The sequence below is a fragment of the Pinus tabuliformis genome, chromosome Q (genome assembly GCF_031772625.1).
Source record: "Pinus tabuliformis cultivar Carrire ecotype Pingquan chromosome Q, CPIR1, whole genome shotgun sequence".
Classification (NCBI taxonomy): domain Eukaryota; kingdom Viridiplantae; phylum Streptophyta; class Pinopsida; order Pinales; family Pinaceae; genus Pinus; species Pinus tabuliformis.
This window is the reverse complement of record NC_142296.1, coordinates 944,030,752-944,048,411: the sequence shown is the minus strand read 5'-3', so window position 1 is coordinate 944,048,411 and position 17,660 is coordinate 944,030,752. Positions and strand designations below refer to the sequence as shown.

At 41.5% G+C, this 17,660-nt stretch overlaps 1 protein-coding gene across 2 annotated transcripts in view; it reads left to right on the top strand.

Annotated features, from left to right (window-relative positions):
- Positions 1-17,660, top strand: part of LOC149222576 (sphingosine-1-phosphate lyase-like) — a 268,215-nt gene that overhangs the window by 182,832 nt on the left and 67,723 nt on the right. The gene's annotated exons all lie outside the window — the stretch shown is intronic.

Below are 17,660 nucleotides of genomic sequence, written 5' to 3'. Positions count from 1 at the left end.
ATCCTAAGATCTGCTATAACCGTTGCTATATCCATGGGCCTTGATGTTCGTCCAAGTTTATGTAAATTTCTCAGTGAGATGCGTAAATTGTCATTGGCTTGAGCATGTAGAGCGGCTCCTTAAAGATCTTTATTTGAAATAAAGAAGTGCATTGAAAAGAGGGAGTCTCCATGGTACAAATCATGCATATTTGCTTATATTGTTGCCTCCTTGTATAACAGATCAACATATCATTCATGAGGTGACTGGAAACACCCAAAGTTATTATGAATGTACTGTATTTTAAAGAAAGAAAACCGTTGGCGAATAGTTGAAAGAGAACGGTTGTGCAAGAAGTAAAATTGGCAAGCAGGTTAGGGAACAATCAGTATTTTGGTGAAGGCATTTGTCAATCTGTAAACTCTAAAATAGTACTTGACATACCTATAAAACTAGAAGCCTTAAAATGAATTCTTGCAATCTGTAGAAGATAGTATTGTGGAATAGATAGAGAACAGACTAAAGTCTACCGATCTAGCTTAATTTTAGTGTGTCATGGTTCAAGATTACAGTCAACGTGAGACAAAAGTTTGGTAATAATTAAGGTTTAATTTTAAGCTAACTACGCCGACAAATATTTTCGTGACTACGGAGAAGAGAAACACGCGTTTTTGAATATTTCTAACATTGGTACATATAGTGACTGCACAATCTGAAGTCACCATCTTCTAACATCGGTATCTGAGCAATCCCACAATCAAAAGGCACCATCGAGTCACACCCATGCAAAAATTGGCACAAAAATCCAAAGTCACCTATTCTGCACACAACCAGTGATGGCAAAAGGCAAATAAAGGCATGCTTATATCAGAGGCAAGTCATAAGTATGGTTAAATTTTTAAAGGGGAAAACATTATCTTTTATCTTAGCAATATCAAAGGTCAAGGTCGAAACATTAAAATGGTTAAAAGGCAACATATTTAATTTGTTCGCATGGTTTGTGTGAGAAAATGGAGGAAGTTTTGATTGGAGATCAACTTTGGGACTTAAAATCAGATCACAAACCAATTTATTTAAGTTTATCTTGGACTGGGAAAATCAATTAGAGTCAAAAACTCAGTGTGCTCAACAAAATCTCCCAAAGGGCAGAATTCTTTTGACTCTAGAAAATTGTAATACCTTCAAAATAATGCTAGAGAGGCTCTTCAAGAAGGAGAAAATCCCAATTCACGACCTTCATAGTCACGAATTAACACATTTAATTCAAAGTGCACTTGCAGAGTGCATGATCCGTAAACTGCCGTGGATATTCCACTGGACAATTCGTCACAACAGATCTGATAATATTATATAAAAAATCTAAGTTTCTTCACAATTACAGTTTTATTTAATTTCTAGGTCTGTAGATTTTATTGTGATTAGTGCATGTATGTAAAATTAAATCAAGCAGAAAATTAGAGAATGACAAAATAAGCTCACACACACATAAGACACAAGATATGCTTTTTGGGAAATCCTTTTGGAAGAAAACCCAATTGGAAGGTGAGACTGCTTCACTCTCTTTCTCTGTTTGGAAATATGGTTGCAAGTACAAAGAAGTAATGTCTGTGGCTCGTGGGCTGTTGTAGTGCACAGATCCTCTCTGCGTGTTCTACCTCCTATATCTCTTGGCTATCTTTGCTCAACTATGGAACAAAATGCTCTCGAAAGAATGGAATACCTCTTCCTCCTAGTGGCCCGATTATAACTCAACCCGATAGCCTACTAGTGGTTAAGTTTGACTACACCAACTCGTAACTAGAGTTACAAAATAAATTATTCTAGAGTCTTTTACATCACAAACACATGGCTAGCCCATTTTCCATGAATAATGGGGGTTTACGCGGCATCCTCCCGACTATTGGTGTGAAAATAGGAAGGTCAACTTCTGAGTGGCATAACTTGTGCATATGGACTCCGATTGACACGATTCTTGTGTCGTCGGAAAGCTCTTTGTGTATAAAATAACATGAAAAGGTGTGTTGTTTAGGGGCAAACTGTTACCCCCAAAAAATGTCATTTGAAGCCTGAAAACAATCCCGGAAGGTTTTGGACGCCATTTTGCCAAACTGAGTCTCGCCAGTAAAAATGGTCCCATGAGCAGATTCCTCCACTTTTCCCACTCCATATGCATCGAGATGGATGACAAATAATATAATGATCCAATTTGGATCACACCCCCTATTTTGGGAGGCTCTTGGTCCCCAAAAACTTTTACTGAATGAGGTGAGGAATTTTTTCTTCCACCTTCTCTCTGGTGTATCATTTAGCTTTGCCTAGAAGTCGTCCCTTCAGCCCAATCTGCCAAAGGTCTTGTTGCCCTTGTCTCGTAGTTCTGGACCTCTTCTGCAACTCTGCTTGAGCGTCTGGTGCCAAATCCTCCACAGAAGGTAGGACCTGTTCCCCTTCCTGATTTAGCATGGAAGGCTCATAGAGTTTCAAATTCTCTACATTCACAACTGAGTAAATGCGCATATATGGTGGTAAACTGAGTTGATAGGTATTATCACCCACCTTTTCCAGTATCTCAAAGGGACCATACATTAGAGCCTTGATTTTCTTACTAGACTCCTGCAACCTCTCCTTGTTCAACTATAGCCATACTCTGTCTCCTACCCTGAATGATTTCTCTGTTCTGTGTTGATTGTTTGGCCTTATACTTCTCCTGCCACTTTTGCAGTGTTTCCTATACCTATAGATGGATTCCCTGATCTTCTTTATAAATTTTTCATCCCCCGAAGCATCTCCTGTAAGATCTTCCTTCACTCCTCCTTGCTGCCCATATGCAATATCCAAAGGTGAAGGTGGCAAATATCCAAAACAAGTCTCAAATAGGGACTTTCCTATAGAACTATGGATTGCTATGTTATAAGAATGTTGTATATATACTAGATTTTCATCCTAGGTCTTCGGATGCTTCTGGTTGTATCCCCTCAGAAGCTGCACCAAAGTCCTGTTGACTACTTCTGTCTGCCCATCTGTCTGTGGATGGAATGCTATAGATCTCTTCAACTTTGTGTCCATCTTCTCCCACAATGTAGTCCAGAATGCACTGAGAAATCTTGTATCCCTGTCTGAAATGATGCTCCTTGGTATCACAAAGTGCACCCAAACTTGTCCAAAGAACAAGTGTTGTTTCTTGCTTGTTGATGGTCTTTTTACATGGCATCAGAACACACATCTTGCTGAACTTGTCAACTACCACGAATAAGTAGTCATGTTCCTTCTTGGTTGTCGGTAAACCTCCCACAAAGTCCATGGAAATTCTTTCCCAACGACGAGTAGGTACAGGTAAGGGATGATACATGCCCTGTTTCCTGTTGCTAGGCTTTCTGGTACAACAAAACATGGATCCTCTTATGAACCTAGCTATGTGGTCTTAAATCTTGGGCCAATACACATACCTTTGCAAGTTAGCCACAATCTTCCCTACACCAAAGTGCCCTGCAACCTTGGAGGTGTGAGCCTCTCTAATTAGCTGCAAACACTCACCTTTAGGAAAACATAGCTTATCCAGCCCATCTTGGAGATGGTATTCAACGGTGTTGTCGCCATCGTGCACATGACTCTGACTCTGCAACCGCTGATACACCTCCTTGAAGTCCTCATCTTCTGAATATGCCTCTATGTATGCATCATGGGAGAATGGCTCCATGTGCATAAGAGTCCCCAACATTGTAACGTTTGATGTGGGTGGCCTTGAAAGCATATCGGCCAACTTGTTTGTGCTACCCTTCTTATACTTGATCACCAAATGAAACTGCTGTAAAAACCCCAAACACTTGTAATGCCTAGTTTGTTGTAGCTTACTCTGGGCCTGCAAGTACTGTAACGATTGGTGATTTGTGTGGATTATTGTCTCATTTCCCATCAAATAGTGCTTCCACTTCTTCACAACTTGCACCATGGCATATAGCTCTTTGTTGTAGGTAGGGTAGTTAAGAATTGCCCCATGAAAAACTTTAGAATGGTAGCAAATGGGCCTTCTTCCTTGTATCAAGACAACTCCCATAACATACCCACTCGCATCTGTCTCCACTTCAAAGGGACATTGCAAGTTTTGTAATGCTAGAATTGGTGCTTCAATGATATTCTTCTTTAACTCATCGAAAGCCTTTTGCTAACCTTTTCCCCACTGGAAACTCTTGCCACTTGCTGTTATGGCGTGAAGTGGTGCTGCTATCGCTGAAAATGAGGCTATGAATTTCCTCAGGTATTGTGCTGCCCCAATGAAACTCCTAACCCCAATAACATTAGTAGGCACCGACCATTTCATGATGGCCTCCATCTTTGAAGGATCTATCTTCAATTCTCCTCCACCAATCACATATCCCAAATACACCAAGGACTGCTGTGCAAACTCACACTTCTTGAGATTTGCTACCAGCTGGTGCTTCTTCAATGTTTCCAACACCTGCGTCAAATGTGAAATATGCTCCTCCTAGGTAGCACTATATACCAGTATATCATCCAAATAGACAACAACGAATGAATCTATAAAAGGGCGCAATACATCATTCATTAATCTCATAAATGTAGCTGGTGCATTACATAGGCCAAATGGCATAACTAACAACTCATACAAACCTTGCCTGGTTTTGAAGGCGGTCTTCCATGTATCTTTTTCATTGACTCGAACTTGGTGATATCTAGACTTCAAGTCCAGCTTGGTGAAATACTTGGCTTGCTGCAACTAATCTAGTAGATTGCCTATCATGGGTAGGGGTATTTGTTCTTGAGCGTGATTTTATTCAACGCCTTGTAATCTAAATTCTATACACATCCGCCAAGTCCCATCCTTCTTTGGCACAATGATGATGGGTGACCCTCATGGTGATGTACTCGGTCGAATGACACCTTGTTCCAACAACTGCTGCAGCTGTTTCTTCACCTCACTTAATTCTATAACATACTGCTTGTACAACCCAATATTTGGCAATGGGGAGTCTGGGAATCATTGGATCTCGTGCTCCACTTCTCTCTTAGAGGGGAACCCTTTAGGCTCTAAGAACACGTCCTTGTATGCCTGTAACAACTCCTCCAATTGCTGTTTTTGTTTCTTAGTACACCCCTCTAGGGATGCCTTGCCTCTTATTGACTCCTCTACAAATTGAATTTATCTTAAAACCAATAAAATATACTTCTTGGTGGAATTGATCAATTTCTTGGCTTGGTTGGCATTTAATAGTGAAATTTTTGACTTGTCTTTGTGCGCATTGATGATGAACGATTTTCCATCCTTGATGAGATGATACTGGTTAGCTCTCCTCATGAATATTGCATCACGCATGTACATGTATGGACTCACAAACATGACTCCACATACATCAAGGGGAACCACATCGAGATCTACTTCATCAATAAAATCAACACTGATAGCATATCTAATTTTGCACTCTTTTGTTACGTTCAGCTATGCATCCTTATGTACCCATCCCAGTGGATATGGGTTTGGATGATCACGAACTTCCAACCCCAACTTTTTGACCAGATCTGCTGCAATGATATTCGCCTGTGATCCTGAGTCAAACAGAGCATCAATCGTCGTCTTCTTGACCTGTATCTTTACATGGAAGAGTTTGGTCATTTCTTTATCTTCTTGTTGTTGAAGGCTACTCAGGTGCACCTCCTTTTGTACGGATGTACAAACGATCTTCTCATCCACGTCAGAGTTACTTTCAACTTTGTTGCTTGAATTACCATGGGTTTCTAAAACCTCCATTAATGTTCTCCACGTAAAAAGTAAAACTTACCATTCACTTAAAGAGATTTTGTATTCCTTTTGTTTTTCTTTTACTTTTAAAATACCATGGGTAATTACCATGGGTTTCTAAAACCACAGACTTGTAAACCACTTAATGAAGAATCAAGATAATGTTATTTACTCTTCCTTCTCTTACGTATAATTTTAAATATATTTGGAAAGATTCACTCATAAATTTATCATGCACTTTTTATCAATAATGTAGAATCTTTTTATATATATGAATGTTCTCCTTCAAAATTTACATCGGACTATATTTTTTTTTTTTTTTTTAAATCTTTATATGTACTTTTTTATTTTATTTTTTATTTTTCTATATTTTTTTTAATCTTTGTTTTATGACTTTTTATTTTCTCTTCATACATATATATTAATTATTATTATTATTATTATTGAATGGCTAAATGCTTGATAGCGAAATGGAGAAACTCCAAGTTCTTGTAGTGAAACGCTTCAATGACAACAATGTTGATGAATTTGACGGTCAAAGACCTGGATCAGAGAACATGGCTTTGTGCAGCGGTTGACCAACCAGAGGATCGAACACCTCTGATACCAATGTAATGACCAAAAGTCGTATACGCAGTGGAAATATTTAAAATACTTCGTAAACAAAGACATCCATCGTAAGATAGTAATTGTAAATTGTGTATTGTATAAAATAATGAATGTAGGATGATTACAAATGAGTATGAGGGTCTTGTATATATAGCCATGTAAGTACCCTTTCACAAACAGGCATGTCTCTAAGACATGCCTTTTCATTATTAACTAACTAACCAATAGTTAATTTACTTATTATTTATTATTATATTTATATTGTTATGATTATTATTTATTATCTATTTTTATTTAATTTGACATAATTTATGTTCATAACATTGCCTTCTCCTTCAAAAAGCTTTGTCCTCAAAGCTTACTGATGAAGGATCAGATCTTTTTTGTCGTTCGGAATATCTTCTTGTTTCTGGGCTTTTATCTTTGTTGATACAAGATGATATGATGTTCTGAGCGATAGACAGAATTGTTGTACTGAAAATGGATCAGACCATCCAAGATTAATCTTCTGGGGAATCTTCTGATCCTTGGAGATGTTTGGTGAATAGCTATCATATGACTGGATTGAGCTCACTTCAATATAGATTTGTAGATTGATTAAGGTGTCTACCTCTTGTGATTCAGATGTAGATAATGAATTTTTCTTGTTTGAACTTCCTTAAACGTTTTTATGGAAGTTTCCTGATTTCCATCAAGCATTGTTGTTGTTGACTTAACTATTGAATCCTTATTTGGGGTGTCCTCTGTTTGAACAGCAACCTCTGAGTGCGTTTTTACTTCAATCGGGTTTGGATTTGCTTGAACTGTGAGATTAGTGGAATTGATGTTTGTTTCTTCAACTTGGACTGCTACATCTGGAGATTTTGATGCTTCTTTTGCGAGAAGTTCTTTGAACCTATTCGTCAATGATTTCTTTTCGTCCTTAAGTTTTTTAATCTATTTGAGTAGATTTTGATTATGATTTTTGAGACGTAAGCATTCCTCATTCTTTGAGTCAACTTTATTTTGGCCTTCACGCTTCTCATTGTTTAAACACTTGATTTGTTCTACTAATGTTTGGATAAGGCTCTTTAAACGTAAATTTTCTTCTTCTTGTTCTAATAAACGCTCCTTGAGTTCCTTGTTTGATGCTTTAGCTTTCTTGACTTGTTCGAATAGCTTTTCTTGGTGATCTCTGAGGCGCGAAATTTGCTTGTCTTTGCTGCAGATGACTTCTTCAAGCTCTTTTTGCTTCTTTGATATAGTTTTTTTCGTTATCTTGAAACATCAAGTCTGAGATATCCTTAAGTTCTTCTAATGAAGATTTAATTGATTTTGATTTACTTGTTATGTCTCGAAACATGACCATCTTCCCTTTATAAGGAAACGTCAAAACTTGTTTCTTTATGTTTAACATGAATGTACCCAAATCCTTAAACCAAGATTGACCAAGTATGATGTCAGTGTTTTTATCTATCCTTACAACATGAAATTGAGATATGTATTCATAATGACTTATTGTCACTTGTAGATCACTAATTTAATACTCTTTTTGGTCAAAAATATTTTTCTTTACACCAATGCTTAGCTCTGAAATTAATAAATGATTTGCCAAGTTGATGTTGATATAATTTTTATCGTTGCTTGAGCTGATGGCGACATTAACTTCTCTTCCTTGGATACTTCCTTTTAATGTAATTACTTCGTGATCTTTAGAATTGAGCTCTATCATTTTTTTCAATGATTGATCCCTTTTTGTTTTTTCGAGATGACTTTAGGTATATATTTAAAGTTCCTTTGGACTTTATACTTCAAGCCTCCTTTAAAAGTGTCTTTTTAATATATATATATATATATATATATGTCATTCTTCAAAACTCTTTTAATCCAATTTCCTATTATCCTTAATATTTCAAAACTCCTTTGTATTCTTTTTATATATTTCTACTTATGCTTTTTTTCCTTTTTTACTTTAATACGAATATTTAAATATTGTTTCAATTGGCTTCTTTTAAATATCTTATTGTCCTTTGTATTTATTTGATAAATTTCATATAACTCTTTAAACTTTAATTCAACTTCACTTTAATGTAAACTCTTGACTGATATTTTCTCTATATGTAACCTTTTATAATAATACCCGCTTTGTACTTATATATATTTTCAATAATTTTATGACTTGAACTTTTCTTTAAATACCCCTTTATAATATAATACTTCTCTTTATATATTTTTTATTTATAATTTTTTTTTCTTTTTGAAAAGTTACAACCCTAGTGAAACATGGCTATTCATGTCTTTGGGGTATAATATAAAATATATGTTCACTTATGTACTTTTGACTCGGTTAATGTTCTCCACGTAAAAAGTAAAACTTACCATTCACATAAAGAGATCTTGTATTCCTTTTGTTTTTCTTTTACTTTTAAAATACCATGGGAAATTACCATGGACAATTACCATGGGTTTCTAAAACCACAGGTTTGTATACCACTTAATGAAGAATCAAGATAATAGTATTTACTCTTCTTTCTCTTACGTATAATTTTAAATATATTTGGAAAGATTCCCTCTTAACTTTATTATGCACTTTTTATCAATAATGTAGAATCTTTTTATATATATGAATGTTCTCCTTCAAAACTTACATCGAGCTATATATATATATATATTTTTTTTTTAAGTCTTTTTTTTAATCTTTATATGTACTTTTTTTATTTTATTTTATATTTTATGAAATTGATTTTTTTTGTTTCTATATTTTTTTTAATCTTTGTTTTTTGACTTTTTATTTTCTCTCCATATATATATTAATTTATTATTATTATTATTATTGAATGGTCAAATGCTTGATAGCGAAATGGAGAAACTCCAAATTCTTGTAGTGAAACGCTTCAACGACAACAATGTTGATGAATTTGATGGTCAAAGACCTGGATCAGAGAACATGGCTTTGTACAGCGGTTGAACGACTAGAGGATCGAACACCTCTGATACCAATGTAACGACTAAAAGTCGTATACGCAGTGGAAATATTTAAAATACTTCGTAAACAAAGACATCCATCGTAGGTAGTAATTGTAAATTGTATATTGTATAAAATAATGAATGGATTACAAATGAGTATGAGGGTCTTGTATATATAGCCATGTAAGTACCCTTTCACAAACAGGGATGTCTCTAAGACATGCCTTTTCATTATTAACTAACTAACCATTAGTTAATTTACTTATTATTTATTATTATATTTATATTGTTATGATTATTATTTATTCAGCATAGGGAGCACATAGAGGAGCATGAGACAGATGACACACACAGTGTGCGGGATGGGCCAGTGTTGGAGAGTCAGCTAGTGGCTCATCTTGAGCCCATGATGGAGGTTGAGCAGACACCCTTGGGGCTAGCCATTGGAATGCAACAGACTGATGTGCAGGCAGCCTCAAGGGAGGCAGTGTTTGCAGACACTTGTCCTCAGGAGATGTTGGAGATGGTGGTGCATCCATCTGTGGGCCGACCCACTAATGAGGTGTAGGTAGATGCATAGGCAGCTGGCGGAGTTGTAGGACTTTCAGGAGAAGCCCTCTCCAGGAGTATATAGATAGGGTTTGCAACACAGTGTGCCCACTTCTTCCCATTAGAGGGAGGAAGGCAAAATTTCTCGGGCATTTTTTGATTGACCGGGTAGAGCCTCAGGAGTTGAACATGGACTAGTTTCAACATCGCAGACATATCCCTTGCACAGGCGTCCATACATTAGATTGGTGGGAGATCATGAGTTGTTATCCTTTTGATGGAGTATCAACCTTAGTTCGGAGCACAGTACAACAGGGGCACTTAGATGATGGGATTACTATATGTTTCAATGAGCGGTGGGAGGTGGACCAACAATTCACCAATATTTCCATAGCATTAGCCTTGCATCAACAGAGTGGGGATGACCTTGGCCTATGTCTGAGGTTGAATTGGAGAGAGGTGATGAGCTGGTATGTAGTTGGTGGGGCAACATTCACAACCGGAGCTATAGCACAACAGGAGCCATGAAGCATTGATGCTCCTTGTTGTGGCATTGGGTTCCAGGTGGATCTACTAGTAGTAGGTTGAGTCAAAGATGGACATGTGATCCAGGTATTGGAGGATCCAGTCATGTTTCAATAGCTTGGAGGTGTGACGTGGACTAGTGGTTCGTATGGGATCCAGGCATTGGATCTCAGTTGTGTTGGGCCACTAGATTGGTCCACAGATTTGGATTTCTTGAGGGCAAGCAATCTTGGGGCGGGAGGACTATAATGTCCCCCATTTTTATTCTTCTTCATAGTACAACCATGGTGGATTTCCAAGGTAGGGGATGGCCAGGTTAGTGTAGCAGGTTTATGTCATCAGGGGTTTCAATGGAGTTTTGTGGAGTTTTCAAGGAGCAGTTTCACACATCTTCTTTTTGGTTCCGTGACTTTCTGATAATTCCCATAAAACGGGGTTATTATTGGCATAAGTTAATTAATTATGCTCGAGGTGGCATTCTATAATGTTCCTAACTAGGAAATTAAGTGATAAAAAAAGCAAGCAGACAATCTAGCAATCAGAAATGAGAAATAAACATCATAACCCTATGAAAACGCTGGAAATAGAGAATTGCTGAGCCATTTTATTAAACCATCAAGGGCAAATACAACAGTGAATGGAATGGTGCACCTGGGCTCGTCTCCAAGGACAAGTGTGACAAAACCCAGGTGAGCAAATGATGATCTGAGGTCTTCCTAATTGTTGCTCTAGAACTGATCTGCACTGCCCAGAAACTACGTTGTCTGCTGGAACGAAATGGTTGGAATCATTGCTTCCCGTGCTCAGAAAATTATAAAACTTCAGCTCCGAGAACCTCAGCAAAGACCCACCAAAACCTAGGAAGGGTTTGGCCTAGTTCAAACTTCTGAAATTCGACCCCCAAGGAGCCCGTCCTCTGCTGAAACTGGCAAACACAACATGTCTGAATGAAGTTTGGAAAACTCTCCAAAACTGCCCCAAATCACCGGGATGAGACCCCTTATGAATTTCCTTCCTTCCCTGATGTGATTCCGGTGTTGTGGCTCTCTCCCTCAAGACCCATGTGATGCCCAGTTCAGCCCTTCGCATAGTCCTCCAAGGCTGAGTTTCGAACTGCCCAATTGCTGCACCCCCCTGCTTCAAAACTCCTCCCAAGTGCTGGCTTCCTAATATCCTTCAACTCTTTAGGTTCCTCCGGCAAGTGCTGGCCCAATGAAGCTCTGACCACAACTGCGTGTTCCCTTCTCTGTTAGCCCAAAAATACGCACTACTGGTTTCTGGCTAAGTGTGCTGGCTTGAATCTTCCGTGGTGCTCCTCAAGGTGCTCTGAAAATGCCTTCCTAGGGTGGCACCCGTAAGGTTGAATCTCCCGCTTGAGAGATTCGTGGCTAAGCAACAAGTTGACTCGGCCAAGCAGCTCGAGCAAACAATCAAGTGATTTCGATATGCAAGGATGAATGAATCCCCAAGTGAGGAGATCTTCCTCCTTATGACTTTGTGGGCCTCCCTTTTCCTCATGTGGGCCCCTCTAATAGCCACACGATTTCCCTCCAAGGCAATTCAAATTCCCTCATGCATTTTCCCACGTGGACGACACCCACCTTCCACTAGAAAATTAATCCAGCCTTCATTTCTCCTAATTCCCTAAGTCATAATTGCTTGGGTTCTTCACTTAACAAAATTTGTACAAAATTTTGGAGAGACAAAACCTGTTACAAATTCATTTGGGAAGGGACATGACAGTCCTCCCCTCCCAAATGTTGCTTGTCCTCAAGCAACTTCAGTGCTGGGTGCTCCAGAATGTGCTCACCCTCCCAAGTGGCATCCTTATCCGACAAGTTCCTCCAATGCACGAGGAACTCCCTAATGGTTTTGATCCTCAACTTCCTCTCTCGTCTCTTCAAAATGGCCTCAGGCTCCAAAATCAGATGGCGCTCATCATCTAGTGGGGGTAACTCCATTGCTGCTGTCACCTGTTGTCCCAACACCTTTTTAAGGCATGAGACATGGAATATGTTGTGAATCTTGCTCCCTGGAGGCAGCTCCAGCTCTTAGGCCACCTCCCCATCTCGCTAGACTACCCTGTATGGTCCATAAAAACGGGGCTGTAGCTTCTCAGCCCCCTTCTGCTTCAATGTGGACTGCCTGTATGGCTGTAACCGGAGGTACACAAAATCCCCCTCGAAATATCTTTCGGTTTGGTGCCTATCTGCATACATTTTCTGCTGGTTCTGCGCTATCACTAAGTTATCCTTGAGAGCCTTGAGGATATCTTGGCTCTCTTGGATCCAATCTTTGGCCTTTGGGGCCCGACTATCTCCAAAAACAACGTCAGCAAAAGATAATGCATCATAACCATACAATGCACAGAAAGGAGTCATACCGATGGACATGTGATGGGTGGTGTTGTAGCCATATTCGCCCAAACACAGCCACCGAATCCAAGCCCTTTGCTGCCCAGTCACATAGTTCCTTAGGTACCCTTCTAGCCACTGATTAACTTACTCTGTCTGGCCATTTGTCTCTTGGATCCAATCTTTGGCCTTTGGGGCCCGACGATCTCCAAAAACATCAGCAAAAGATAATGCATCATAACCATACAATGCACAGAAAGGAGTCATACCGATGGACATGTGATGGGTGGTGTTGTAGCCATATTCGCCCAAACACAGCCACCGAATCCAAGCCCTTTGCTGCCCAGTCACATAGTTCCTTAGGTACCCTTCTAGCCACTGATTAACTTACTCTGTCTGGCCATTTGTCTGGGGGTGGTAGCTTGTGCTAGGGGTGAGCTCAGTACCAACCAACCTGAAGAGCTCCTGCCAGAAACCTCCCATGAACCTGCTATCCCTGTCACTCACTATGTTCTTAGGAAGCCCGTGTAACCAGAAGATCTCCCTAAAGAACAACTCTGCAACTTGTGAAGCCAAATATCTGGTAGGGATTGCAAAAAAGTGGGCATACTTGGTCAACCGATCAAGTACTACATAGATGCAGTCCTTGCCCTGTACTGTGGGGAGCCCCGTGATGAAGTCCATGGAGATACTCTCCCATTTCCCCTCGGGGATGGGGAGTGGCTGTAATAATCCTGTAGGATGAATCAGCTCCCCTTTGTTCCTCTGACATGCCTCACACTCCTATACGTGCCTCAAGAAGTCCCTCTTGAGGCCCTTCCATGTGAAACGCTCCCTGACTGCCATGTATGTTTTCCTGAACCCTCGATGCCCTAACAATGGCGAGTCATGTGCTGCCTGGAGCACTCTCTCTCAACTGCGAGTTGGGAACCAGAAATATGCGCCCCTTGTAGTAGATGACCTCGTCCATCACCCGATATTGCTCATTTGCGTGGGTACCCTCCAGAATCTCGCATGTCCTCCTGTCCTTAGAATGCTCAACCAATAATTGGGCCTTCCAATCATGGCAAATGCTCATGAGTGATAGACCTGCGGGTCTCCGAGATAGGGCATCAACCGCTGTATTGTGTGTCCACTACACATACTTTATGTCGAAATCAGAGGCTTGCACCTTGCTGACCCATCTTTGTTGTCTGTCGTTGAGGCCCGCTGCCCCATGAAGTGACGAAGACTGTTGTGATCAGTCTTTGCCTGTAACCTGTTACCCCCCAAATACTGTTGGAACTTGGCCAAGGCATGCATAATGGCCAACATTTCTTTGTCATATATAGAATATGACCTCTCATGGGGTAAGAGCTTCTGACTCTCGAAAGCAATGGGGTGCCCATCCTGAGATAATACTGCTCCAATTCCCACCCCGGATGCATCACACTTAGCGGTGAAGGGCTAGGAGAAGTCCGGAAGTGCCAAAACTGGACAACTGCTCATCACCTCCTTGAGGCGGTCAAAAGCTGTCTGTGCCCCATCTGTCCATGCGAAAGCCCCTCTCTTTGTCAAATCCGTGAGGGGAGCTGCCAACTGCGAAAATCCCTTGATGAACTTTTGGTAATATGTGCAGATGCCCAAGAAGCCCCTCAGCGCTGTCACATCTCTGGGTACTGGCCAATCACAGATAGCTTGTATCTTCTCCTCATGGACCTTCACCCCATCTGCGCCAATGATATGCCCCAAGTAGAGCATCTCAGTTAGGCCAAATTCACATTTGGATAGCTTGGCATAGAACTGCTGTTCCTCCAAAATACGTAGCACCTCCTCCAAGTGTTGGAGATGCTCCTCCCAAGTCCTGTTGTATATCAAGATGTCATCGAAGAAAACCAATACAAACCTCCTTAATTGCCTCCAGAACACATGGTTCATACACAACTGAAAGGTAGTCGGGGCGTTGGTCAACCCAAATGGCATTACTAGGAACTCAAAGTGCCCATAATGGCATCGAAAAGCTGTCTTGGGGATGTCCCGATTCCTCACTCTGATCTGATGGTACCCTGAACATAGATCTACCTTAGAGAAGTACTTGGCTCCTCTAAGCTCATCCATCAACTCATCGATGCTGGGTATGGGGTACCGGTTCTTCAATGTCTTCCGGTTGAGGGCCCGGTAGTCAATGCACATGTGCAAGGTTCCATCCTTCTTCACCAACACCACTAAAGAAGCAAAAGGACTGGAACTTGGCTTGATGTGGCCCAATGCCAACAGTGCCTCGATGGCCCGCTCAATCTCATCCTTATAGGCCTTAGGATGCTTATAAGGGGTGGTAATCACCGCCTGCACACCAGGCTCCAGCTCGATGGTGTGCTCGAATCCCTTATCTGGTGGCTGCCCTGGTGGGATATCTCCAAAGACCATCGAGTACTTGTCCAACAAAGACTGTATGTCTGGAGGTGGTGACTGGGCCTGCCATCCAACCTCTGAAACCCTCAGCTCCACTGCCCATGCTAAGTCTCCATGTCGCAGATTTGCCTCCATCCTATGTGCTGAGACTGTTTATGGTGGGTATGAATGCATGCCTCTAAGGACCACCGTTTTGCCATTTGGGCCGATGAAATCCATCTCCAGTTTCTTCCAATCAGTGGTAACTCACCCAAGGGAGTACAACCATTGGACACCCGTTACCATGTTGGTGTTTGGCACATCGACCACAAAGAAATGGTCCGTCATAGAGTAGTTCCCCATGGGTATTGTCAAAGCAGGTACTTACTGAGTGCATTGCATGGTACGGTCACCTGACACCTAGACTGAAAAGCCCTCAAACTCGGTCGTGGTGAGGCCCCTCCTATGAACTCACTGGGCGTTTATGAAGTTGTGGGTAGCCCCACTATCAACTAAGACTGACATCCGCTGCATCTGTATCGTGCCTCTGATCCTCAATGTCAGAAATTTGGGGACCTCGCATAAAGAAGCAAGGACTCCCTCGGATGGGGCAAAGGATGCCCCCCCCCTGTGGAGGTGGTGGTGGTGGTCCCCTCTCTGCTGGACTCTCATTGTCTCCCATACCACACTCCTGCTCCACCTCATCCTCCTGGTCACTATCTGAAAATACCTCAATGTAATGTGCTTTGCCAACAGTGCACTGATGGCCTGGTGCCCAGGGCTCCTGACAAGTAAAGCACAACTTCCTCCTCCTGAGGTCCTTCCATGTCTCATCATCCAATTGCCCCCATCCTTGGGTGGTTCTCTGAGGTGGGGGTCTAGTGTCATTCCCCTTCTGGGAAAAGGGGTATGTGTAGGAAAGGGTGCTCGTGTCTTGGGGATGCCCCCCTGTAAATCTCTGGTACACATAATTGCTTCCTGCAGCGTGGAGGGTCTGCATGACTTCACTACTCCACGTAGGGGCTCGAGTAAGCCCTCTATGAAGGTATATACCCTCCGAGCATTTGATAGGTCCAGTACCATCACTGAAACTCTCAGATACTCTGATATGTACTGTTCTAGGTTGCCTGTTTGTCGAAGTTGGGTTAGCTCCTTGAAGTGAGCCTCTGGATCCCTCTGGTCAAAGCGCTCCACACCCCTCCTAGCGAAATCCTCATATGAAGTCACATTGGCATGCCCCAGGGTAGCGAAGCCATGAAACCACCAGACGTGGGCTTCCCCCTCCATGTGCAACCATCTTGATGGCTTCCAGCGTTGTCATCCAGTTAAGTTGGAAATACGTATCCATCTTCTCAACCCAGGCCCGAGTAGTGCACTTGGCAGTGCTATCGTACGTGGGGAAGTACATCCTCCCTATTGTCCTCTGCAACTCATAGCTCTGCGTGCCCTGTCCTCCATAACCCTTGCTCTTCTCATTCTGCTTGAGCTTGCAGAAATCTCTGAAAGAGAGTGCTTCCTTGAAGTCTGCACCCATGGATTGCCGTTCTTTGAAGTGTTCTCCAATTTGTGAAGGGTCTTCAGCCCCTGCTGGTTCAACCTGTGCCAAAGGCACGAAAGAGGGCAATGTGGCTCGAGTTGGCCCACTCGCTGATGGAGGTTGTGCTGCAGGTGAAGGGTGATCGAATTGTTGAGAGGCCCCCGAAGTTTCCCCAAATAGGAATCCCCTAGGGGTGGTTCTCTCCCGGTTCTGCATTTTAATCTCTTCTAGCATTTCCTTCTGCCCCTTTGCTAGATCATTCAGAGCCTTCAAGAGGCTATCAAAAGCCATCTCCTCCCTGCTCTTGGGCTCTCCCATGTCTTCCTCTGCTACTACTGCCTTTCCCCTATCCTCAGTGTCTGGAGTGATCTCCAGCTCTCTTTCTCTGCTTCGGTACCTTTGCCTCTTGTATGTAATATTCTGTTGGTCCCCTTCTCTCATAGGAGAAACTCCCTATGGCTGAGCCAAGACCTAGGCTCTGATACCACTGTAATGTTCCTAACTAGGAAATTAAGTGATAAACAAAGCAAACAGACAATCCAACAATCAGAAATGAGAAATAAACATCATACACCCATGAGAACGCTGGAAATAGAGAACTGCTGAGCCATTTTATTAAACCATCAAGGGCAAATACAACAGTGAATGGAATGGTGCACCTGGGCTTGTCTCCAAGGACAAGCGTGACAAAACCTAGGTGAGCAAATGATGATCTGAGGGCTGCCCAACTGTTGCTCTAGAACTGATATGCGCTGCATAGAAACTACGCTGTCTGCTGGAATGAAAAGGCTGGAATCATTACTTCTTGTGCTCAAAAAATTATAAAGCTTTAGCTCTCGAATCCTCAACAAAAACCCACCAAAATCCAGCAAGGGTTTGGCCTATTTCAGACTTCTGAAATTCGACGCCCAAGGAGCCCGTCCTTTGCTGAAACTGGCAAACTTGACCTATCTGAATGAAGCTGGGAAAACTCTCCAAAACTGCGCCATATCACCGGGATGAGAGCCCTTATGAATTTCCCTCCTTCCCTGATGTGATT